This window comes from Pseudonaja textilis, chromosome 2 (assembly GCF_049901715.1).
Source record: "Pseudonaja textilis isolate UNSWEBS1 chromosome 2, rPseTex1.2, whole genome shotgun sequence".
NCBI classification, from domain to species: Eukaryota; Metazoa; Chordata; class Lepidosauria; order Squamata; family Elapidae; genus Pseudonaja; species Pseudonaja textilis.
This window is the reverse complement of record NC_141991.1, coordinates 216,434,224-216,461,504: the sequence shown is the minus strand read 5'-3', so window position 1 is coordinate 216,461,504 and position 27,281 is coordinate 216,434,224. Positions and strand designations below refer to the sequence as shown.

The following is a 27,281-nucleotide window of genomic DNA, read 5'->3' as shown; positions in this document are numbered from 1 at the left end:
CAAATTCCCAGAGCGAACACACCCACTTTTATTCCCTGTGGGGCATGTCAGTCCCTCATTTCAGTCTCTGATTCATCCTTTCTTTCTGCGTTGCAGCTCACACTTTTGCCTGTGCCATCGCCTCGCATCAAGCCAGCATTCCTCAGCTTGATCCTCAGTCAGAGGCTCTGATACGCCCTTCTGGTTATCTGCCGACACCTGAGGCACAATCAGGGAGGAAGGTCTTGCTGAGGAGGAAAGTCCTGGGGAGGAAGGCAACTCCAAATCCTCTAACAAAGCAGGCTCAAACCTCAGAGCCACAATATGTACATGTATAAATTATCTTTGCAGTTATTAAAGACTCTAATGAAAACACAAGGCTGCTATTATTCTCAGAGTGCATGGAGAACCTTTGCAGTAAAACATTGCTTCCTTCTTATCTAGTATTGCCAAAATGATTGAAGCAGGGCAGAGATAGCAGTTTACCTCAAAGACACAGAAGCTCTGCATCTTCAGAGAAATCTGATTTCCTTTCATTTAAGTGAAAGTTTCATGTAGAGTCTTTTTTAAGTGAAAGGATGGGCACCAATTGTCATAATAGCTATTGGCAAAGATGACCAATCTTAATTATTAAACTTTGATCCCTGAGGCACAGCAGTGGGATCCTACCTGTTCCACTAGCGGTTTGGTGATCGTGCGCCTGCACGCACACCTAATGCACATGCACCTAACATGCACACACCTAATAGGCAGCTTTCTCCACACCAGCTGAGGCCTACAGCGCCAATCAGCTGAGCGGATAAAAAAGAGAAAAGCACAGGGGTGCATGTGAGGGCCGATCCTGAGCTTTTCTCTTCTTTATCCTCTCAGCAGATTAGGAGGCTTTTTTCCCTTCCTCTCAGCTGATTGTTGGAGGCTTTTTTTTTACTACCGGCTCGGCCAAACCTGTCTGAACCAGTAGCATACTGGTGTGGCTTCTCTATAGTAATGATTTACAGGGACTTGCATAAACACTTTCCCTTTGTAAAAATATGAAAGTGATTTTATGTTCTCCTCAACAGTATTCCTGACAGAAATACCAATCATCTGGCCATTCTCCAGAATTTCAGATAATACCAGTATAAACAAGCCATTAGCTAGTTCCTTAAGTATGATAGGGTACAATTCATCCAGTATTGTGTGTATTATTTTTGTTTTCAGATCTTCACAAAACTTGTTTTGTAACCCTAACCCATTCATAAATATTCATGTCCAGTTGTTTTCATACATAAGGATTTACATAATATTGATTCTGAACAAAAAACATCATTCAGAAAACATGTAACTACAAAGTAGGGTTGTTAAAAGTAAATATATTGTACTTACTGAAGTGATAGCACTATGTAGGTGTAGCAAATGTGCAACCTGTTTAATTATGATTAACCACAGAGACAAGGTTTATTGTGAACAACACAGCACCAATTCACAAAAAGACTGCAATCTGGAATGAATTGTGTAGCCATGTAAATTCATTGCAAAAGCCGTTTAACCTCTTCTCTTTCTTCCAATTCCCAACACCCTTCCAGCTATCATTTCCCTTCTATTTTCTCTACCAATTTAAAATTCCGCTATTCAAAAATCTCCTTTCCTTTTCACATTCTCCTCAAATAAGGGTCATTATACAGGTGAAACTCAAAAAATTAGAATATCATGCAAAAGTTCATTTATTTCAGTAATGCAACTTAAAAGGTGAAACTAATATATGAGATAGACTCATTACATGCAAAGCAAGATAGTTCAAGCTGTGATTCGTCATAATTGTGATGATTATGGCTTATAGCTCATGAAAACCCCAAATCCACAATCTCAGAAAATTAGAATATTGTGAAAAGGTTCAATATTCTAGGCTCAAAGTGTCCCATTCTAATCAGCTAATTAAGCCATAACACCTGCAAAGGGTTCCTGAGCCTTCAAATGGTCTCTCAGTCTGGTTCAGTAGGAATCATAATCATGGGAAAGACTGCTGACCTGACAGTTGTGCAGAAAACCATCATTGACATCCTCCATAAGGAAGTAAAGCCTCAAAAGGTAATTGCAAAAGAAGTTGGATGTTTCCAAAGTGCTGTATCAAAGCACATTAATAGAAAGTTATGTGGAAGGGAAAAGTGTGGAAGAAAAAGGTGCACAAGCAGCAGGGATGACCATAGCCTGGAGAGGATTGTCAGGAAAAGGCCATTCAAAAGTGTTGGGGACTTTCACAAGGAGTAGACTGAGGCTGGAGTCAGTGCATCAAGAGCTACCACACACAGATGGATACTGGACATGGGCTTCAAATGTGTATTCCTCTTGTCAAGCCGCTCCTGAACAACAAACAACAACAGAAGCATCTTACCTGGGCTAAAGAAAAACAGAACTGATCTGTTGCTCAGTGGTCCAAAGTCCTCTTTTCTGATGAGAGCAACTTTTGCATCTCATTTGAAAACCAAGGTCCCAGAGTCTGGAGGAAGAATGGAGAGGAACACACTGCAAGAAGCTTGAAGCCCAGTATGAAGTTTCCATAGTCTGTGTTGATTTGGGGAGCCATGTCATCTGCTGGTGTTGGTCCACTCTGCTTCATTAAGTCCAGGGTCAGTGCAACTGTCTACCAGGAGATTTTGGACAACTTCATGCTTTCTTCCACAGACAAGCTTTATGGGGATGCTGACTTCATTTTCCAGCAGGACTTGGCACCTGCCCACGCTGCCAAAAGCACCAAAACCTGGTTCAATGACCATGGGATTACTGTGATTGATTGGCCAGCAAACTCGCTTGATCTGAATCCCGTGGAGAATCTATGGGGCATTGCCAAGAGAAAGATGAGAGACATGAATCTGAACAATGCAGAAGAGCTGAAGGCCGCTTTTAAAGCATCCTGGTCTTCCATAACACCTCAGCAGTGCCACAGGCTGATAACTTCCATGCCACGCCACATTGAGGCAGTAATTGCTACAAAAGGGGCCCAAACCAAGTACTGAGTACATATGCATGCTTATACTTTTCAGAGGTCCGATATTGTTCTATGTACAATCCTTGTTTTATTGATTGCATGTAATATTCTAATTTTCTGAGATTGTGGATTTGGGGTTTTCATGAACTGTAAGCCATCATCATCACAATTATGACAAATCACGGCTTGAACTATTTTGCTTTGCGTGTAATGAGTCTATCTCATATATATTAGTTTCACCTTTTAAGTTGCATTATTGAAATAAATGAACTTTTGCATGATATTCTAATTTTTCGAGTTTCACCTGTATATTCAGTAATTACATAAAAACAATCAAAACCTTTTGTTTGAATTGGAAAATATGTTCCCATCATTGATAAACTGGGTTAAAGAAAAGCTAGAACTTACACATTAGGTAAATTTCAGTGCCTTGCAAAAAATGTTTTTTTTAAAAATGCCCTAATGTATCCAAAGATTTTGATCCCATTTTAAAATAATCCTCTTATCTTTTACTGACACTCTAGTTTAATTAAAAGTAACACAAAGCTGATGCCATTTGTTGCAAAGAAGCACTTCTGCTCATGACTTCATTTGCAATACAAAGAAATCACCTATCTCTCTACACTTATTATTGTATTATAACTATTAATGCACTTTATAGTCTAATTGACTGCAACTATATTGGCACATACTGGTTTCTCTCACATTGTGCAATGTTATAAAAGTGTTCTGCACAATTTATCAGAATATAGTTATGAACTCATTTGTACTTCTATGACATCCAATGAGATTGCAAAATATTTCTGTTTTCCAGGTGGCTATAGGAAGAAGTATTCATGCTTACATAACTGTGTAGCATTAATTCTCTGCTAATTTGTGTCCCCAATGTATGATGTGCTGTTTAAATGTGTTCCAGTAGATATGTTGGTTGGTAAGAGTAAGAAGCAGTACTTAGAATATGAATGAGAGCTATGCTGTACCCTCTGATAGTCTCCTCTTTATATGGAAGTAGAGAGGAATTAAAGCCAGAAAAGCTAAAAACTTTATTGATACTAGAAAAGTGGTTTGGTTTGTTTTTTCAAATTGAGCTTGAGTGCTAATGATATCTTCTAATGGATATCTTCATGTGCTTATTTCTTGGCCCCACTACAAAACTGGTTTATGATTGCTTTCTCCTAGGATACTTTTCCAAACTTCCAGTCCAGCTTCTGTCTTGAGATTTCCTAATGATTTTATTCTGATGTTAACCAAATCAATCAAAACAAAATTATCGCTGTCATCTTCTTCTTCATAATCATAATCATGGATAGCACTATGCACTAAAATGATAATTAATTATGCCAATTTAAATTTTGTAGTTTGAAGAAGCACAATAGAAAGAATATTATCCCTTTAGTAATTGGATGCAGGAGAAAACGCCTGACAATACCATGGACGGCCATGAAAACAAACAAATGGATCATCAAACAAAATCAAAGCAGAATTCTCATTCAGGAAAATCATTATCAAGCCTAAATTATCCTACTCTGGACACATGAGGCAAAAACCCAGCTCTCTAGAGAAATGCTGGGAAAAGTGGAAGGAAAGAGGAAAAGAGGATGAAGAACAGCCAAGGTGGATGGAGTCAGTTGCAGTGCTGATGAGTGCATTGTTGGAAAACATTAAAGACCAGGTGAGGGACAGACATAATGGAGAAAATTTGCCTGTGTGGTCACTAAGAATCGACAAGAACTTGATGGGACATAATTTAAATTGAAATATTATATTAAATGTACAAAAGTAAGTCAGTATTTAAATAGAAATACAGTTACATTCAACGTCTTTGACATTGATTTTTTGAGATCCACTACAAACTAATGGCTTATATAATATAAATCTGTTTTTCAAACATTTTTGATTTTGTATAAGATTGGTACACAGTTTTGTAAGAGCATCCTGAGAAGTCTAAGATATTGAGTGTTACCAAAATTCTGCCCATTTAAAAATGTACACAGCGTACTTTAAAAGGGGCAGGGCTGATATCTTTACTGTCAGGATCACCCTAGATTAATTTATTTATATAAATTAATTGGCTATCTAATTCTGTCTATTTTTTGGATTCCCTTTTATTTATAGCCTTTAAAGTCAGTGCACACACCAAATTCTCATTTCCCATTGAAAGAATAGCCAGTGAGACTAAGGTTCAGAAGTTACTATTTAGATATCCCCAATCTTGAGTGTTACCAATAGCACTCATAAGTCATAGTTCGTTGAATTATAGTTGATTTATGAGAATCAAAATAGTTTTTGGATTAGCATATAATTAAGTAGTTGGGTAGTTAAGTATAGTTATTTGTAATCTGCCTAGAGTCACTTAGATAGTAAAGTTGGAAATGTATAAATTTTATTTCTAAATAAAAATAAAATAAAATAGTATTTGTCTAAAATCATGACTGTCGTTATTTCTGCTCCTAGTAGCTGTGAAATTATTCTGTAATTTTAGAATTAAAAGTGCAACGAAGCAACCATCACTCCGAAAGGATAATACAGGTTTGAAAATACACGTTGACATCCTTAAAGTAAACTTTCTATCACGCTGATGCTCCATTTCTCTGTTGACTGCCTGGCAACCCTGCATAGAACTTCTTTACCTCATGTTTTCCCTCCATAATTTCTAGTATAGTGATACTAACATGCTTTGAGCTTTTGAAGTCAAGCACTATATTTGGCACTAAATATTATAGGAAACTATTCCATTAGGGTCAATATCAGAGGTGGTATTCAGTAGGTTCTGACCAGTTCTGGAGAACCGGTAGCGGAAATCTCTGACTAGAGATTTTACAGTATCCTTCCCCTGCCACGCCCACCAAGCCACCTCCACAGAACCAGTAATAAAAAAATTGTTGAATCCCACCACTGGTCAATATGCACCAAATTATATTCCGTGGATTCTTCACTTACAAAGTATTTGTAGGCCTGGTAATATTGGAACAGTGTAATCCTGATGTGGCATTTGAGATCCTGATGTTATTATTAACACTACAAAGCTAAATATGATGGTCTAGCTATCTCCGTAATGGGAAAGAGCTGATTAATTGAATTAAATTACGTAAAAAGATTGACACATGGAGTACACATGGACTGTTACAATGGTCTCTGCCTTTGCTGATGATTAGTGCATTGATGTGAGCTGAAATCGGACATCATGAACCAAGGAAGAAGCCAGTAAGACACATGATTTATTTGTAACAGAGGATAAGTATAAAGTTTTAACAATGTTGGTAGAAGTTTTAACCAATTCTGATAAAAGATATATGCTTTTTATACACTCATACAAACACAGACATCTGATTGTATATTTAGGCATTTATATCTAAGTTTTGATGGACTCCAAAGCTAGAGTTTGCTGTTTATTTTTGAATAAAGTTGAGTTAAAAATTATAAAAGTTTGCATGGTGGTTGATCTTTATCCAGCTTTTGGTTTATAATATCATTGAAATTGATTTTTTCAATTAAGGCCAGATTATTATCTAGCGTTGGATTGCTTTGGATTACTTTCCCTTGGGGTTGTTGTTGTTGTTGTTTTGCCTCATAAATTAATATTGGAGTCTTTTCAACCTTTTTCTAAAGTTAATCTCTATAATGCTATTGGCTAATATGGATTCTAATTACAATGATATCTCAATAATACATTTGTAATGCTCCCCTTTGAATATCATAGTGATCAGTGGTGGGATTCAATTTTTTTTTTTGCTACTGGTTCTGTGGGCGTGGCTTGGTGGGCGTGGCAGGGAAAGGATACTATAAAATCTCCAGTCAGAGGTGGTATTTGCCGGTTCTCCAAACTACTCAAAACTTCTGCTATCGCTTCTCCAGAACTGGTCAGAACTTGCTGAATACCACCTCTGATAGTGATACTATATTATCTACAAAAGCCCCATTCCCTATTAATACAAAGTAATGCAGTTTCAAGGTTGAAATTAGAGTATTTATTCAAATATTTTAAAATAAAGCCAGAGGAAAAGGTAAATATATCTTACTAACTCTACCACGACAGAATGCTCCTTGAGAATATTATTACAGTGCATCAAGTTATATATAATATAACTCCTAAGGCCCAAAATAATGACTATTCTTCTTGGCACTGGAAAATATTTTTTTGAATAATCACCTCCCAATTTTATTGCTTGCTATTGAAGATGAATTCCCCTGCAAAGCAAGCAAACAAACAAACCCAAGCCATTTTGTACTTACCCCTAATCACCTCTAGATGATTTCCAATTTTGTTTACATAATATGGTTTTTCTGCTTCTGTTGCCTCAAGCACTTGGTTGATTTTGTTTCCAGAAGGTTACCTTCTCCTAGGCCAACTCCTGCATTTTGACTATTTCAGCTGAATCAAGGATAGCCATGATCCCTAACATTTTCTAGAACGTCTTTTTACTGTTGTTCTGCTCATCAAAATTGTTTGCCTGCCTAGGTTATAAAATAATACAAGTAGCCTTTGACTTATAACTATAATTGGGATCATAATTTCCATCATTAAGTTGATATTGTTGTAAAGTGAGTAATCTTTGTCATGGACATTAAGTGAACCATGTGGACATTAAGCAAATCTGGCTTTCCTTGTCAAAAGCCAGTGGGAGGGTCAGAAAATGTGATCATGTGACCAGCAAGACCTGAAACAGTTGTAAATGGGAGCCAACTCCAAGCATCTGAATTGCAATCCTGTGATTGTGGGGATGTTGTGAGATCATAACTTTGAGGGCAGGTTTTAAGTCATTTTTTTCTACAGCTGCCATAATTTCAAAGTGTCATTAAATAAATGGTCACAAGCTGAGAACTACTTGTATTAAAATTTCATCAAACCCTCATGAGAAGAGTAGAGGCATAAAATATATCAATTTTAACCTTTAATTAGGTAAATATAGATGAATATAATCCATACAAATAAAAGCAATTGAGGAATTGCCTATAATTCTTTGTCTTAGGACCCCTTTCCACTTAAAAAAATTAAAGAAACAATATCTAGCATATAGGATTTCCTGATGCGAAACATGATTAAACTCCTCCTTCTCCTCTCACTAAAAATAAAAGGATTTCACCCCAACTACCTTGAGAGGCCAGGAAAACAATGAAACAGTATGGTTGAACGTATTATTAAATGCATTTTTAAAAAACTTTTCTGAACTTTCTGAAAGAAAGGGCATACACATTGGATAAATAAATATTCCCCGGGTTTGTTTTAATAAATCTGAGAAACCCATATATCTTTGTTTGCTCATATTGCCTTAACAGGCAATTATGGAGAATTATAATAATGAAACTTTGGTGTATTCTGTATGAGGACTTCAATCTGAACCCTGGGAAGGAACCATGAGGCTGGAATTATGAATAACTTGCAGTTGCCCAACCTTATCAGACTATCATTCTCAGGCATACCGCTATAATTAGGATGGTTGGGGAAAATGGGCTTTTTAAATCCAGACATTTACACACCACTAGGCAGAGAAGACTGGTTTAGGTGTAAAATATTGCTTTCACAGTCAGCAGTTGGGGACGTGATCCAAGATTTATGACAGCGATTATCTTCTTTCTTGCTGACGTAAATTTGCCTTCTGGCAAATTCAAGTTGTATCTCAACATGCTCTTAATGAGGCATGAGTCAGAGTAACTGATGATCTCTCTCTCTTTCCATAAGGGATCACAGTAATAGGAGTGGGAAAATATGGACGCTTCTGTTCCAAGAATTTGTGAAAATAGGAACAAAGAACATTTCATCATTCTTTCTCTGGGAGCATTTAATGCTCAAAGCATTTAACATCAAATGTTTTTCTATAAATATAGCTCCTCTTAGAGACAAGTGATTGTCTCCATCTGATGAGCTAATGCAGAATGGGCATTCCAGTTCTTTTAAATAATTACCTCATGATCAGGGTGTCTGAAGAGAAAGCAGAAAAGTCAAGATGGCAACCCTGTCTGGTCAAAGCTCTATCCTTTTTTTGTGGTGTTTATTAGGTCTATTACATGAAGTAGTGCCTTGATATCATCTTAGGACCAAGAGTCCTCCAATCCTTTTCAGTAAATTTTATTCTTTTAATGCAAAATGTACTTTCACCTGCAAAATGGTGCATGTACTTATAATGTAGCTTTTAATTATTCCAAATGTATTAGAAAGCAATCTACAACTTCTACTAAAGAGTTACAATGAAGTAATTATTGTCCAAATCTTTGGAGTGCATCAAGGTTTTTGTAATGTTTTTATAACATGGTGTAAAACCTATACAAATATTAAAATTATTATTTATTTATTTATTAGATTTGTATCCTACCTTCATTACTTTATAAGTAACTCAAGGCAGCAAACATACCTAATAGTCTTACCTCCTCCTATTTTCCCCTCAATAACCCTATGAGGTGATTGGGTTGTGAAAGAGTGACTGGCTCAAAGTCACTCAGCTGGCTTTCATGCCTAAAATGGGACTAGAACTCCTTGTTTCTGGGCCAGCACTTTTCATCACTGCACCACTGCATGGTTGTTACAATTTTTAATTAACTGTACTAAGCATTTGAATAAAATTCAGCTTACCCAAGAGGGGGGAATCCTCTCTTCACCATATTTTCATTTGTTCATTCTTGTACGTCAGCAAAATGCTATATTTTAATGTTTGAAAATCATAGTTTTAATATATTTCTAATCAGTGTAGCAAGATCCTTGTAATATGGTAGACAATGGCGCCACCCAATGGTCACTATACTGATAATAGTCACTTCCTACATGATTTTATATTTACAAGAATGCTCCAGAGTTCAAACGTGGAATCCCAGCCAATAGCTAAACAACTGTAGACAACATGTGGCCCTTAATGGGTCCATGTCTACATGAAAAGAGACATACAGTGAAGTATTGTGCTGGACTCAGTGCTCCTCAACATCTTCCTAGTGAGGGAACAGAAAGGATGCTCAGACAATTTGTAGATGGTATAAACCTGGCATATTGCTAGACAGGATCAAAATTCCAAAGGATCTTGAGAGAGTTTAACAGTGAGCCTGATGCATCAAAATGCTGTTCAGTCATGAGAAATGTAAAACCCCTGTACTTTGGTAGAGAAAAAGTCAAATGCCCAGGTACAAGTAAGCTGGTAACTTACCAGGGGTAATTGCCAAAGGATCTGGGTATCTTGGTAGACCATAGATTAAACCAATGTTCCAAAATAGCCAACTTAGCTTGTGGCAACATCAACAAAGGTATGTTGTCAGGATCATAGGAAGTTATTGCATCTTGCTATGATGCACTAGTCAGACCATAACTGGAATACCTGGAATAAATAATCCTAATTGTATTTATATGTGTTGCAGTTTGTTGCTTTTTTAAAATGCTGTTTTCAACCATTGTTAACCACCCAGAATTCTGAAGCTGAGTTGGGAGGTCATATAAACTAAATAACAAATACAATTCAGTTCTGGTCACCACAGTATAAAAAAGAAAAGATACCAAAGAGTGCAGAGAAAAACAACAAGGAAGGTAAAAGGGCTTGGAGGTGAAATCTTTGAAAGAGTGGTTAAAGAAACTTGGTATGTTTAGTTTAATAGATTCATAGAGTCATAGGCAGGGGTGAGCTGCTACCAGTTCATCCCGGTTTGGGCAAACCCATAGCTAGTTTTATGGCCAGTTCAACAAACTGGCAAATCCCACCCCTGGATGGTCCCGCCCACCCTCCCCTCCCAGAAGTCTCCAAGTGGCCCATTTGGATGCCAGGTAAGTGCAGGGCCCACACAGAGGCTCAGGAAGGGCAAAAAATGGATCTCCTGGAGACTCCGGAAGGCCGGAAACGGGCCCAGGGGAGGCCTCTTTCACCCTCCCTGAGGCCTGAGGAAAACCTCCAGAGCCGGGGAGGGGGGCAAAAAATGGTCCTCCTAGAAGTTCCAGAAGATTGTTTCCAGCCTCCAGAGGGCCTCTGGAAGCCGGGGAGGCTGTTTTGCCCTCCCAGAGGCTCGAGGAAGCCTCTGGAAAAACGCCTCCCTGCCATGGTGCAGGAGGTGATTAAGCCATGCCCACCATGGCCACGCCCACCCAGCAACCGGGCAGAGAACTGGTTGCTGATATTTTTGAAGGCCACCCCTGGTCATAGGGCTGGAAGAGACTTTGGAGTCCTTATGCTTTTATCCTAGTTAAAGAAGGGACAGCTAAGGGTAGACATGACAGAAGTCTTCCAATACATGTAGGGAAGTCACAGGGAAGAGAATATGGATGCATTGTCAATAGTACTTGATGGTAACACAAAAACCAATAAATAAGAGAGACAGATCCAAACTTAAAATAAAGAGGCATTTCCAGACTTTGGTATAGCTATTTGTTTAGAATGATATGAAGATTACTGCACAGGGCAGAGGCTGAGAGTAAGACTAATGTCCTCCAAGATCAGTTCCAACACAATGATTGTATATTTTTTTTCCAAATAGATTTTGGAATATTCACTTGAAAAAAGTATATATGCCAAACTATATACAGTCTTATGCCCACATTAAAATCTTTCTATTTGCGTTGGCAGTAAGATATGCTAATTTGCAATTAAATCGTATTATTTGATTAAATCAGTAATATTTGATTTTTTTAGGGATAGTACTTTGCCCCTGGGATGAATTATTAAAGGTATACTATCAGAGATCCATTTCTGGATTTAATATTTTTTAATAGGAATTCTTTTTCCCTTTCCCTTCTGCTATGCTGGAATAAAACTATCCATACTTTTCAACTGTATTGCATTTAAACTATTTAACATTTTGCGCTTTAAATATATGTTTATATTCATCCTCTTCCTCCTTCACCCTCATTGGCATTTCAGAATTGCACATGTTCCCATCCCCTTGTACAAGTAGTTCAAACTAGTTAAGAGATACCAAATAAACACTTGCCCCATAAATAAGAGGCACCAGCTGCACATTTAGATGTGATGCAGAGGGTTAAGTTCCACCCTAGAAAGGGAGGGAGGGCAGACCAAAAGATTAAAAGGAAAAATGGAATTTGAAAATAAAGGAGGACTTCTCATCTTATTTTGTAGTGGAGGAATGCAGTGCCGCAGGAGGAAAACCATTTCTGTTTCCATGCTTGTTGGAGGAACAGGGGGAAGAAAACATCAGAAAAACACAGGAAATGTAAAAAAATTAAAATAAATGCCATGATGTCAGCAAACCAAAATGAAAATTTTTATTATATTTGGGAGATGTTTACATGTGGGAAGGAATCTAACACAATTTTGCACAAAGCTTATTTCACCAAATGAAAAACGAGTAAACATGAAAAATAGGAGCAGTGACCCAGATAGTAAGTGCTGAAAGACAGAATAGGTGATTGTAAAAGTCTGCCTCCTGCAGGGAGAATCTTTTCTTCCCTGGAGAGGGAGTAACAATGAGGAGAAAACTATTATCTGCTACACATTCTCTGAGGATAATACTGGGAGGGAGGGTATTTTTTCCAGCGTTGCATCTTCCCTTAATTGGGTCCTTATATTTCCGATAAATAAGACAAGGAACGGATTAATATATTACAAATTGTTGCTCCCTGGTCTGTTGCCTTTAGGGTCTGATCGGTTTTCAGACAGTTGACAAGGCACATAATGAAGCAGAGACAAACACAGCTGCCTCACAAGCCACTTTCTCATCAACAGACTCAGATGATGAGCTACTTTAATAATATTTTTTTTAATGATTAGGTGAAGGTTTTCCTGTCCAGTTGTATCTGGTTCTAGGGAGCAGAACTTATCTCAGTTTCTTGGTCAAGGGAGCTAGCATTGTCCAAAGAAACCTTCCATGGTCATGTTATTAATTATATTATTTCTGGACCAGAATGTCAACAAAACTAACTTTATTGGATATCCTGAACAGTAAAGCTTTCAACTGACAGCTCAAAAAAATCCTATACGCAAGTCTTAGGGCAGCTCACTTCAATAAATGGAACAGAAAGGCAAATCAATGAATGGAATAGAGCAGTTCCAAACTCAAGGGCACCACCACCTACAATATTAGCTATAAAAGTGGTGAAAATGAAGTAACATAATGCAATATAGCACTGTGTCAAAAATGAAGCCTGTATAAATGCCTCCCATTCCATTTTCATTGGACGGCATCCTCACTCTTTGATTTGGCAGCTCTTGAAAGATGTCATACTGTGAAGTTTATCAATGCATATGGGGCTACTGTGAATCACAAATTGTGTATTCTCAGCATATTTAAACAATCCAGAAGAGAATATTACATATGAATACCATAGTTAGCAACCTCTATATCTTAATGGCAAACCATGCAAATTGTGGAGAGATATTTTAGGGCTGTGAAAAGACAAGCTCAGGTGCATCCCACCCACATGGGTAACCACTGCTGCTTAAAGTTACACAAATATTCACCCCATTGCCCCTTTGTTTGTGTGATTACTGGTTGACATGTTATTATAATCACTTTGGTATGGATTGATGCAGTTAACCATCAGCAATAACTGGGTTTTTCCCCAACTCAAAACTGCAACAGAGTGAAGTAATTATATGAAGAGATCCTGAGAATATAAAGAATATTCAATGGCAAAGCATGCAAAGAGGTCCCAGATATAACATGATTCCTCTAGATAAAAATGCTAAAGATTCTTTTATGTTACTTTAGAGATCCATCCAGACACCAAGAAGTTCACAATCATACCGTATTGTCTTGCTATACCTTCTAAGTTAAATAGCCTCCAGAAGTTATGAATGCTCCAATATGGAAGTTTTTAAGAAGAGATTGGACAACCATTTGTCTGAAATGGTATAGGGTTTCCTGCCTGAACAGGGTATTGGACTAGAAGTCTTCCAAAGTCCCTTCCAAGTCTGTTATTCTGTTTTGTTATGTGGGGACTTTATTAGTCAACTGTTCTGTGACTTGTCCTCCGCTAATAGATATCATTGTAGCAGAAGGAATAGCAGAACCTGGATGAAGTGAAAAGGGGAAGCAACCTAGAATCCCTATGTAGCCACAAGAGAACTAAGTCTAACCCCCCTTGAGTGCCATTGACCCTTATGCTGAGTTAGTTGAGAAGATTCTTACACGTGGGCTTTTACTAATAAATTAATTTAATTGCACCTCCACAAATGTACCTGGTCTTTTATGCCTGACAATCACTCTCCTTATGTGTCCATAGTGAGATCTCTAGAACCTAAAGATGCTCAACTTTCTGTTAGTTCCTAATGAAATGAATTTATCCATAATTATCTATTAATGAATTTATTTAGAGAATAGCTCCATGTGAAAGCACTGAAAGCTGTAAACATATCATAACTACTTCTACAATGTGTACTTTTATATTCAGCAGCTGTGAGGGAAACTTATATAATCAGGGTCATCTATTCTTCCCTCTTGTTATTAATTAGACTACCTCTCCCCCTCAGACAAATACGTTGATGAGAAAAACTTTAAATAGTAATGAAATTTATCATAAAATATCTTATTTCCTTTTTGCCCCTCCAATCTTTGAAGTTTTTTCAATGAGAATTACCCATTGCTCATCAAAAAGGCCTTATTGTTTTGCATTTAACATTGTTTACATACCATTTTGAAAGATCAAAGTACTTTCCTACCTCTACTTTTTTAACTCAGAACTCAACAAAATTTCCAAGCTGTAGCTTAATTTCTTCATAGACACTTTCCCATACATTTCTTAACAGCAAGCTATGCCTTCTGATTGACAGGCACATTATTACAGCCAGCCATAATTTGCAAATAATGCCTGATGATTCTTTTCCTCTGATCACAGGACAAATCCTTGGATCACAACAGACCTACTTGCTTTATTTTGGAATAAACAGTCATGCAATCATCTCTGTAGCCTGAAACTTACTCCCATATTCTGTGACTATATATGGAGCTGTCTAATTATCTTACTATGATTGTGTGCAATTTTGGCATAATGTTATGAGCTTCTAGCTATGTTATCTCAGAAACAATAGATCTGAGGAAGTGAAAAAAAAGATGAATCACAGGAAGTTTGTACCCAAATGCACTTTTGCTTCTTAAACACCCAGGATATTTCCAATGAAACTTCCAAAAATAATTTTTAAAAGTTCTTGTCACAAAGTTTATAGGAAGAAGGATATGATGTGGGATTGAGGATAAAAACAGATACTTTTAATTTTTGGTGATCCATGTAGTTTTCTTGGCAACAACAGAATAATACAAGCAAATGCTTTTTTGGTCACTATTGTATTGACCAAATGTATTGTATTACTAGTCCTAAAATCATGCCAACATGTTAAACCTACTTTTTTCAACTCTGTAAGGAATTAAAAATATTTAATCTACTCATAAGTACTGTTGAATAATGGGAAAACTCCATGGCATGTGTAATTTTTAATGGCAAGATTTTACTTAAAAGGGGAATGGCATCTTGGAATGATTGTCTTCTTCAATTCAAATCTAAAAATAAGCTAAATTTAGTTTGTAAGCTATAATTCCAATTATTATTGATCAAATTGGCTAAGCTTGGTAAGAATTGCAGCATAAGCCATATGGAGGGCCTCAGAAGAAATAACTGTAATTAGTGCAAATTATTTGGCCAGTTTGACTTTGATCATTGATACCAAGTAAGGAAATGGTGGAAAATCTTTTCTTCTTTGTGATGGACTGGCAATTGAAAAATGATGGGAGACGCAGGGAAGACGTCTGAGCAACTGCCAGCCCCGAGAGCCCCCGGGTAGCAGTATTTATTAAGAAAATGCAAATACAAAATCAAAACAATGACTTCAACATTAGCTCAGCAACATTATCTAGCTAGGCCTCAGCGAAGGTGATAAAGTTCCCGTGAGAAAGCAGGGCACCAAAGGTCTCATGGGAATGGCTCGGATAGGTACTGTGAACTCCCACACAAATTCCTGGTCTCTGAGCTTTGCAGATAACAGGATCAAACTCTCATCATAAAGACACTACTGCCCTCATGAGGAGCGTTTGTGATACCCCCAGATCTTACAAAGCTGTACAAGAACTTGCAGAATATGATGGATATATTACCACATTCCCTCCTTTTTATTTATTCAAAGATAGGGGTGTTTCAGTGGCAAAATACACAGTTCCTCGCAAACTTGGTTTCGTACACTTAAGGCTGAGGCACACATTTGAAATAGATTAGGAATACATTGAATACAGCAACATAACATAATAAGTGTAATAACAATTATTACAACTAATTGAAACAATAAATGTAACCATGAGCTGTCAGGAAGCCAATCCCATAGCAAAGCCCAAAGTGACTTATTGAAGCCATCTTTTCCTGCTTCGTGTTCAGCTATGCGGTCTTCCATATCATGAACAGTTCTTGTAATGTTAGGCTCATAATTATGTATAAAAAACACAACAATGTAAATGAATTAAAGCACAAACTCCTAACATTATATCTAAAGCATAAAGTAACTTGGCGAATTTCAGACACTTCTTCATTTAACATCTTAATATTCTCAACAGTATCATAAAACATAGCAACAGTAAAATTATTTAAAATATGAATATCTCTATAGTTCATAGCTATTCCAAAAGGTGGGTACATGCATACAAAGCTAACAATTAGTTACATTTAAACCCTTTGCTGCAATCCGAACGTCCTTGATGTAGGAATTTTCCTTCCATAAATTATCACCAAGGTCTCTAGTTTCTGAGATAATAGCAGCTCTCCGCCTCCGCATTAGAGTCCGTGGAGGCATAAGACGAATGGAAAAAGAAGTTGTGTAAAGTAACTTAGGCAACTCCAATTGACACCAATATTGTCCATAGTCTGAAACAGAAACATTAAACAGAATCAGAGTTGTAGCACAGGCTGAAGATATAATATCCTTATCAGGTCCCGAGTAAAGAATGTCTTGACCCTTATGCCAGGACCAATATGCTGGAAAAATCAAAAGATGCCGCTGTTTGCAGATTAATTTAGTCCGATTCCCCAAAGGAACCTGCTGCATACAAGTTGATAACCTCGGATAAGCAGTCATCTTTTCCCAGCTTTCACAGCGCCACGCCTGGACTGCCGGCATCAAGAGAATCAGGAACCACGGAAACGCCATCCTGAGAATCAGGAACATCAGGAACGGAATCAGGAACCACAGGAACGCCATCCTGAGAATCAGGAACATCCCTCACTGGCACCTGCGAAGGCGCTTGTGAATGATCAGGCCGGATACATCGACCAGGAACCCAACGAATTTGACCAAGATGTTCTACTGCTGCATAACCACGTCCCCACGTAATCAGCTCAGCGGGAACCCATGCTGGATCCGGAAGGAATCGCACCAACACTCCGAGGTCTCACTGCATCTGTAGAAGGGGAAGAAAAATGCCTGCTGGCCGCTGCTGGGGGTTACCAGACAAATTTAAAAAATTTAAAGTATACAAAGCAAGATTTAAATGATCTTGAATTGCCGGAAGCCCCAGGAGCTTCCCTCCTTTTTATTTAATTTAGCTAACATGTTCTTGAGCGTGCCATTATAACGCTCCACAATAGCTTGTCCTGTGGAATTGTATGGAATTCCAAATTTATGTTCCACGGACCACTGTTTGCAAAACTGATCAAAGACTGTGCTCCGATAAGCCGCACCATTGTCTGTTTTTAAAGTTTGAGGCGTACCAGCAACTGAAAATGTCTTAATGCAATGATTGATGACATGTTTAACCGCTTCACCTCTTTGAGGAGTAGCCATTAGAAATCCTGAATAAGTGTCCACAGTCACATGTATATACTTCCAAGGTGCAAATGATGGATACTGAGTAACATCCATTTGCCAAATCATTGAAGGTTTCAACCCCCTGGGGTTGACTCCCATAGGAATAGCTGTGCCTTGCTTTGAACAAGTTGGACATTGCTGAATTATGGCAGCAGCTTCTGCAGCAGTAAGCTTGAATTGATGTGCCAACGCTTTAGCATTTTGATGAAAATAACTATGGCTGTCCCATGGCTGGACAGTGAGAACTGAAGTTACAGCACTGTCAGCTTTGGCATTGCCTTGTGATAAAATTCCAGGTAAATTACTATGACTACGGATATGGGCAATAAAACACACATTCATACGCTGCTCCAAACATTCTTGCAACAACAAAAGCAAACGTAGAATATTAGGTGATATTCCAGGAGACAAATAAGAACCTGCTACAAAGGGTAACAAATTATATACATACAAAGAATCCACTATTAGATTAAAATCCTGATTTTGAAAATTTTGAAAAGCCAAAACTACAGCAGCAAGTTCTGCCTGCTGGGCAGACTTCTGCTCTGATGTCACTTTTGTATGCCAAATTTCAAATTTATCTTTCCAAACACAAGCACAAAAAAAAATTTCTCCATCAGTAAAAACTGTAGGAGCATCTGATATACTGATTACTGATTTAGGTCACACCCTGTCCCATTGATCTCTCATTTTGCTGACTTTGACCCCCCCCAGGAGCCCGACATTGCGCTTTAAAATGTCCAGGCTTCCCGCAATTGAAAAAAGTTTCTTTTTTAGCATTTCCTGCCCGGAGAGCCAGAACTAAAGTCTCCATGTTAAAAGTCTGACTCCCCACCTTTCTACATGCGTTTATCAAATCAGCGATCTCTCGCTTTCCACACGTAATAAGTGGATTCAGGATCTTTTTACAATCTGCATTTGCCTGTTCTACTGCTAACTTCAAAAGCAATTCATTCCGGGCAAATTGATTGTCAATTTGCCTTTCAATAGCCACTTTCAATCTGCTAATGAAATTTTCATAGGGTTCATTGTTTCCTTGTTTGATGTTAGTAAAGGTCTTCTCACCACCTTCGCCGTCAGGGAGAGTCCGTATGGCTTGAAAAATTAACTGTGGGAGAAGAACGAACCCCTCCTCAGGCATTCTATCTCTCTGTTGATTTAAAGCAACGTCCACACCAATTTCTACTGGATTAAGTTGAATCTCCACTCCAAAATCTACCAAATCATCTCCTGATAATTCCCCTCTATTTGTTGCTTCTTGAATAGCTGCAGTAACTGCATCTACTTGAACTCTTAAAGGCAAACTCTTCTCTTCTGACAAAGTATTTTCAGTGCCTGACAGCCCTCTGGATTTATCTGGAGGTGCTGTCGGTGGCAATATACGTACCGCATTGTAAGGCGGCAAACCTTCTTCGGGGGGTGATAGGAGCGGTTGTTCATGCGTAGCTAATGCATCCATAACCACCCTCCAGGTTAACAAAATTGAAGAAGGGGCACGAGGCTCCTCGTGCAAAAATTTCCCTATCTTTCTCCAGCGCTCTACTTTAATACTACCTCCCTCTGGATAACACGGAATATGTTTCCAAACATACTGTAATAAATCCTCAATTTCTTTCTTTCCTACTTCATGTCCTCTACTATGAACTCCAAACTTAAAACTATTCCCAGCGATTTCTCTCATTTCCCTAATGTGCCCTGTCTGAGCCTTCGAGAAATCTCCCCCATACTTACGAAAAGAATCTATCTCCGTCCAGCGAAGAAGATGAGGGCCCAGTCGACGTCCACGGCGATGAGTATGGGATGCGGGAAGCGTATAGCTTTCAAGCTATCACGCCAAAACGTATAGCCTTCCAAACTATCACGTCGGGGTCACCACTTGTGATGGACTGGCAATTGAAAAATGATGGGAGACGCAGGGAAGACGTCTGAGCAACTGCCAGCCCCGAGAGCCCCCGGGTAGCAGTATTTATTAAGAAAATGCAAATACAAAATCAAAACAATGACTTCAACATTAGCTCAGCAACATTATCTAGCTAGGCCTCAGCGAAGGTGATAAAGTTCCCGTGAGAAAGCAGGGCACCAAAGGTCTCATGGGAATGGCTCGGATAGGTACTGTGAACTCCCACACAAATTCCTGGTCTCTGAGCTTTGCAGATAACAGGATCAAACTCTCATCATAAAGACACTACTGCCCTCATGAGGAGCGTTTGTGATACCCCCAGATCTTACAAAGCTGTACAAGAACTTGCAGAATATGATGGATATATTACCACACTTCTTATAAGTTCTTATCCATGGAAATCAATCAAGGACTTCAATTAATGATATGGAGAACCAGAATAAAGAGTAGACAGAACACAGTGGAAGTAGGTGGAATTTGCACCACTGAAAATGTGTCGTTTTTTCTTTCATCCTTTTGAAAATCCTCTACTTCACTGCATTTTAAAGGCAAATAGACATGGTGAGTGCAACAACAACAATAATAGCAAGATTTCCAAAGGATAATCAGGTAGCAGAAGTGGAGGTGAAGCCTTGGGAATATTAATATAATTAATTTATGACCTCATTTAAACTACATAAAGGTCCCCTCTCTTGCTTCTCTTCTCATTGCACAAACTTCCATCATTTACCTTGTAATTCCACATAAGAAACCTAAAGATTTCTAGGAATATGGGATAAAAACATGATAGATCTATTGTTCTTATTGTCCTTTTTCATTTCTCCTACATTTCTTGGTTGGGCCATTTGTTGAATCTTTGGTTTGCAGGTATTGATACTTGATACAGAGCAAGCTAGTATTCAAGATGTCTTTGAATTAAGCATTGAGTGAAAATTCAAAGTAGGTGGCATCTAGGCTGCAGATCTCAAAACTTTGCAAACCTTTACTTTAAAGCATTGTTCCACTGCTTCTTGCTAACTTTCAATATTTGGGATGAATCTGACAGCAAAACAGGTATAAAGAGCAAAATCCCTCGTTTAAGACTAATTTTCCTGTCATAATTCAGAACTGGAAGACATAGAATCTGACAAATGTGTAGCATGATTGAATAACTAACCATTCTACTCTTTTTCAGCAAAAGCCACAAAAATCTACCATTATGAATTAAAACATTAAGGATGTCACAGAAGGTTAGTCCAGCTATAGATCACCTTTTCACTTTTCAGAAGTGACTCAGCTAGTAACTATGACAACAGCCCACTGACATCATCATGTTCGTTGCTGCCTAGTTCTGCTGGGAAAATAAACCTGTGTTTGAGCTATACTATTTCACACTGTGGACTCACATTCTGAGTTATGCCTTTACATAAAAAAAAACCCTGAATACATTTTTATTTAATTATTGCTGGGGAAAATTAAACTGTAAATTCCCAAGGCACTTAAAATATTTAAGTTGTAAATATTATTTTGTTACAAAAGTCTCAAAGGTGGATGTATTTTTAAAAAGGCAGGAGAACATTCAGCCAAATACTGTATCTCCTTGAACTGTCACTCAAGCCTAGTGCCTAAAACGTATGCTAGTTTAATGGATCTCTGGTGGAACAACAGGAGAAATAAATGAACATTCTTTTGTAAGCGTAGCTTACAAAAGAATATTCATTAGAAGCTGCCAGTTCTACTTACAAAACCAAAAAATATGGACTAAGATCTCACCTTTTGAGCATGGCAGTTAGGGAGGACTACATGGAATCAAGATAGACATGGGCAGCTATCATTAAAAGCTATATATAGGGGCATGATATAACATCTTTATCTCTCTGTTTTGAGAGGTTAAGGGAAAGAAAATTATATATTTGCTGTTGTTGTTCAGTCACTAAGTTATGTCCGACTCTTCATGACTTCATGGACCACAGCATGCCACCACCACCCCCGTGTCCTCCACTGTCTCCCAGAGTCCACCCAAACCCATGTCTCCTGTGTCAATGCTATTGTCTAGCCAGCTCATCCTCTCCTGTCTCCTTCTCCTTTTGCCTTCAATGTTTCCCAACATCAGGGTCTTTTCCAAAAAGTTCTCTCTTCTCATTTGGTGGTCAAAGTATTTTGACTTTCAGATTATATATACCACTATGATATCTAGAGATCTAGATAGCCCTTTCTGGACAAACTCCAGACTTGGATAAACATTAAAGCTCTCATTCTGTTTTTGGTCATCTTTTCAATAAAGGGTTTGAACTCCATCAAATACACATCTGAGGAGCCCCCAAAAGAATGAAACTGATCACATTGTGGCTAATAGTATTTAATATAACCTTAAAGTATTTAGTTTCTGATATTTTTGAGCAGGAACATGCAACTGAATGCCTTCAAAATGTTTTCTAATTTGGTTCTCACAGACTTTTGCCATTGGGCATTTTGGATAGAAATAGTAGAAATTATATATGGTAGGAAGCACATTTCTTTAGATTTTAAATGCTAAAACAACATCTTTAATTAGATTTGGAAACAAAACAACAAATTAAATAAAATAGGTGGAATATTTTCTAGCAAATAGGGTTTTTGAATTGCGGCTTCCAGATCTGGGCTTCGTCATTCAAATGGCCACTAGAAGATGACACAAAGAGTAAGAATTAGTTTTTAATGGTCATCTGGTGTTCTGTATCTCCAATAGAGTAGCTCTAGAAATTTTTCATGAGTTCATTTCCAGTTGCTTTTCAACACATTCTGTGTGAAGATAAACCAATAATAAAGTGTATGCAACACTGTTCGAAAATTAAAGGAACTATCACTATAGTTCAAGATGGATGGGTGATTTATCTTTTAATTAGTCATTTAGTTACAGCAACATTGTGTTTTTAGCTCAGTGACAACTTCCTTAGAAAAGAGGAATGAAGATTTCCTGTGTTACTACTGTAAATGTCTATGTCAGTGTAACCTGTCTGACTTGTATGTGGAAACCACAATTATTTTGGATTGGGTCATAAAAGTCACCACTCTAGCAGACATTCTGGATCTAATATATTGGACTTAATCGGTCTTTTTAGAAACAAGAATTCTGCAAGTTAATAAAAATAAATGAACAGTTTGTGTTTGAAGTAAAATGTAATACAACCATAAAATTGCAACGAGATCATTGAAGTGATGGAGGCATGTTGAGTTTTTTTTAAAACAACAATAACAGTGCAATAAAATGTTGCCGTATTCAAAGAAACTGATTCATACTGGTCTGACTGGATTAGCTGTAATAAAATATGTCTAAACTGCCCAGATACTTAACCAAATAAGGAATTACACAATATCAGCTCTTTGATATTCCTATTTCTGGAAATAAATATTTTACTCTTAAAAAAAAAAACTATACAGGGAGAACAAAAGCACACAAAAATATCCTCGACTTACCTTACAGGATTGCCTTACTGGCTTGGAATTAATGGGAGGTAGACTAGATGACAAGTTGGGGGAGCCTTATATTAAAGTAATGCCAATTCTAATATTAGAACCAGTCCTGAGTTCAAATGTGATTCCCTAGTGATTTTCCAAACAGAATCTCTTCCAGCTCCTACAGCACTGATTTTCATCTAGCCAGTTGCCAAATATTCCACCAACACCTGGAACACAAAGGGATGGTATGTGTCCCTCTTGGGGACAGTGAGTAAGAAGAAGAACTGCCACCTTAAACTTTGGATTCTCATGTTGCATTTATTTATGTTGTTAGATACCATGGATACTGTAGATCCAGTACAGTTTAAAATACTAAACTACTAAATGAAGCAAACAACTGCCCTGAAACTACTTGCTTGCTGTTGTCTGCAGGGATCTGATCTTCATTCTGCTTTTCTCCTCTCCAACTCCTCCAGCATTATTGTCTTCTTGAGTTAGATTTCTAAACTGTGTCTCATCTTCTTCTCACAGATAGGATATCCTTCTGTTCTGTTCTGTTCTGTTCTGTTCTGTTCTGTTCTGTTCTGCTCTGCTCTGCTCTGCTCTACTCTTCCTGCTTCCATCCTCTGTATCTTAAAGGCTAGGGATGGTTATGCAATACTCTGGAATCAGTAGGTTTGGGATGAGTTTGTTGGTGTGGCCTAATATCCATTTTCCAATTGAAGAGATACACTATGAGAGCTACCTATTTAGAAATTCCACAAAATTCATCAGGATTGCACCCCTCACCTTTGAATTGTTGAAGAGTGATTTAAACTATTTAAATAACAAAAAAGGAACCACCAGAGGGCATCAGAAACTATCATTTCACTTTTATTTAACAAGTTCTGGGTTATTTCTTTTCCGGTGATCTTTCTTTTATTCTTCTTGATCCATTCAACTCTCATCAAATTCCAGAAGGAATATGTTTCTGTTATTTCTGCTTATTTTTCTTTGTTATACAGTGCCAAATTGTTTATTAATTATTTACTAGAATTGCTAAAGAAGATAGGCTTTTATGAAAAGGTGTTCACAGAGAAGAAAAGGAAGACAAATGGCTAGTGGAATATGTAACAGCAAGAAAATGACATCAGGGACAGAAAGAATTATATATTTATATATATTAAAAAATGTTAGAAATGAGGAGGGAGCAGCAGTTCCCATTCTAAATATTTTTGCTAGCACACCAGCTTAGAATATTCTCCAATAATATCACAATAAACCTGTGTAATATTTGTACCAATATTTGTCATTGGGTTTTATGCCCTCTATTGGGAGTTGAATTTGAGCCTGTATTCTGATTGGTTGTCAGACTCCCATGGGGCTAGGCAGGGGCAACTCTGTAGGCTGTCCTGAGTCCCAGGCTTGGTTGAGCCTTGCTGGATGATGATATAATGAAAGGATTTTGGGATTCCTATTATGGGTCTGCCTGAAGGAAGTAGATCTTTGTTATGTAGAATAGGCTGGCCCAGGCCTTAATAGCCCATTAGCAATGGTAGCGGGGCTGAGTTTCTGCCTCTCTGAGTTTCTACTTCTCTTTTAGGGAAAATATTCTGCCTTTTTAATATATCCTAAAATGTTTCATTTCTGTAGGAGAATGATGGGTTTTAACTTCCAACACCTGTAAAGAGCAGGCCAGACAGATGCAATGATGAACCACTTATGCAGCATTGTTGAAAAAATTGCATGGATGTGCCACATTTTCTAGGTGACTGGCGGCACTGGGGAGGTAAGTGGAAACATATATGCTGTGATATCATAACAGAAATATTCTTCATGCATGTTGGATACCTTCTCCTCATTTACCAATTATATTTTTGTTGCACAGAATAAAGGAGGGTTCATGCCGGCTACATTTTCCAGCTCTATTCTTAAAAGGTCTGAGACTAGAATAACCACATTAATTAAACACCACATTGTTTCCGGTAGAAAGTTTCTGCCTTTTGAAAGTTATTTAGAAGCATAGATAAAGGATTATTAAGTTCTCTTCTCTTTTTAATTCTGATGTTTATGTTCTTCCCTGTTTTCGCCTGCCTTTTATCCTGTTTTTACCAGTTAGCTGTGTTTGATCTTTGATGATTTTTTAATGAATACACCTCAAGCTATATATCATTTTGCTAGAGTAAGTGCATACTCTGATCCAGCTGAGTGGGAGTGTCCTCGGGGCAAAATAAATAGGAAATTATCCACAGTAATCTCCCAACAAAGTTCTTGCATGCAACATTGTGATAAAAGCATGTAAAGATGGATGCTACATCATAATATTATGTTTCATCATTTTGGCTAGCTGCAGATGCTTATGGACGCATTCACCAGGAGTGATGAATGGATGCCTTCCCTGAAAAATCAGCTATCTACTAGTTTCATTGTTTCTCTGTAATGCTATGCTGGGGGAATTGTGGTAGGTGAAGGGGCAATGCAGATTCCATAACCTTGCTTCAGGCAATGTAAACAGAAAGTTTGCCATATACTCCAAATATTTTATAGCATCTGTGGATTTTATGGTAGATCCTGAGATGGTCCTCAGGAAATTACTGTGGATGCGTTCTCTAAAGGAAGAAACTAAAGAACTAAGCAGACAACCAATCCTATGACATTCGATTTCACAGACAGAAGTTCATCCATTCTCAATTTATGAATTGCCAGCTACGGAGACACCAAGATTTAGGGTAGTTTGATTTCTTGCCAGTTCTATGATGGGAAGGAAGCAGGGCAAAGAGCTGCCCGAGTGTGGTTTGAATGTATAGTGGGCTATCTTGGATTAGAATAGTGCATACACTCATTTCCACAGACTTTTGATGTTGCTCTAGCATTGTGTGTAAACCTAAGGGAAGGAAATGACGGGGGCGGGGGGAGCACAGAGCGGATGGTAGAAAGGAAAAGAGAAAAGTGGTATAACAAATACTGATTGAAGATGGCGCTTTTTAAGCAGCTAATAAATACAGTATAAGGGAATAGATATGATAAAATAGCAGAACACATAACTTTTTCATCTCAACTGCAGCAAAATGTTCTTCTAATGGACGTAAAAGCAGATCACCACTTCAGAGAAATAATAGCTTTGAAAAATGGCAAATGGCAATAAGCATTGCTTTATCCCTTTACAAAAAATAAATGTCAACATTAGACTTTTAAAAAATGAATGTTTACATCTCATCTGGAAAATATTCCAGGTTCAAAATTACAGATAGTTCCTTCTCTTTTTTTACTTAACTAGAGAAAATTCTAACAGCTGGATACCCATCATACGACTTCTTCATCCAAACCCCAAATTGTTCAGATTCTGAATGAAATGCAAGTAAATAATAAAACTGTACCTTACTCTAAAGATGCAGTATTATTTCACCTCTGGAAAACCTCCTGTTACCTTCCTGTGAAACTGAGAAATGATCCCCACAACAAACAACCTTACCCCAAACATTGTCTGCCCTTTCTGGAATTGGATGAGCAAAGAAGAACCCAATTTTGTGAGCTCCAAGCTACAACTAACAAGACAAGGAGATTGAAGTCCATTAGTCTTCTCATAAGGGTGAAGCTGATATATTTACTTGTTTGTTTGTCATGTTGCCTCATTTCCCATGTGAGATCATTTTAAGGTAGTATACTTTAATAAATAAACAAACAAAACTGACTCAATCACAACAATAACACTTCAACAAATTTAAAACCTAATGTAAAATTTATATTGCAAGAAGAAATGGAAAGGAGGCAGGAATAACTTCAAGCATTCCCATAGTATGAAAAATCATACTAAAAAATTCTGCAGTGGGCCAATCTGATTCAGAAGTGCTGCATATCAGATTGGAGCAGATCACTTACCTACCTTTTTTCTGTCCTCTGTTACCACCATCTTCTCCCGAATCCTTTGACCACTGGTAAGAAAGGCAAATTAACACTAAAGACAAGAGTTCTTTAAAAAGTCACATTTTCAGTGAGCCTCTAGGCCAAGGCTATCAAACTCCCAGCCCACGGGCTGGATGCGTCATGCACTAGACACACCCACACCCAGTTTAGTGAAGGGGAAAAAAGTCCTGATACATCACATGATGCCACCATGATGATGTGAGGGAGGCAAAGAGTTCTCACTACTAAACTATAATGGATTAGCTGCTAATTGACTACAGTTGTTTTGTTTTCTTTAAACATGGGCTAAAAGAATCCTCTTTAGATTAGTTGTTGCCTCATTTGTCTGGATAAAACTGTTCATACAACTTCCGAAATTCTTATTTAGGCATATCATACAAACAAGCCAGTGTGTAGGGGAAGAAGGTTTGGT

General features: G+C 37.8%; 1 long non-coding RNA gene across 1 annotated transcript in view; it reads left to right on the top strand.

Annotated features, from left to right (window-relative positions):
* LOC148127363 (uncharacterized) overlaps positions 1 to 26,449 on the top strand; it is a 50,769-nt gene extending 24,320 nt beyond the window's left edge. The window contains exons 2-3 of the long non-coding RNA XR_015742252.1: positions 24,599 to 24,734; positions 26,223 to 26,449. This is a non-coding gene — a long non-coding RNA (uncharacterized LOC148127363). The remainder of the gene's footprint in view (positions 1 to 24,598; positions 24,735 to 26,222) is intronic.
* Positions 26,450 to 27,281: the final 832 nt, after the last annotated feature.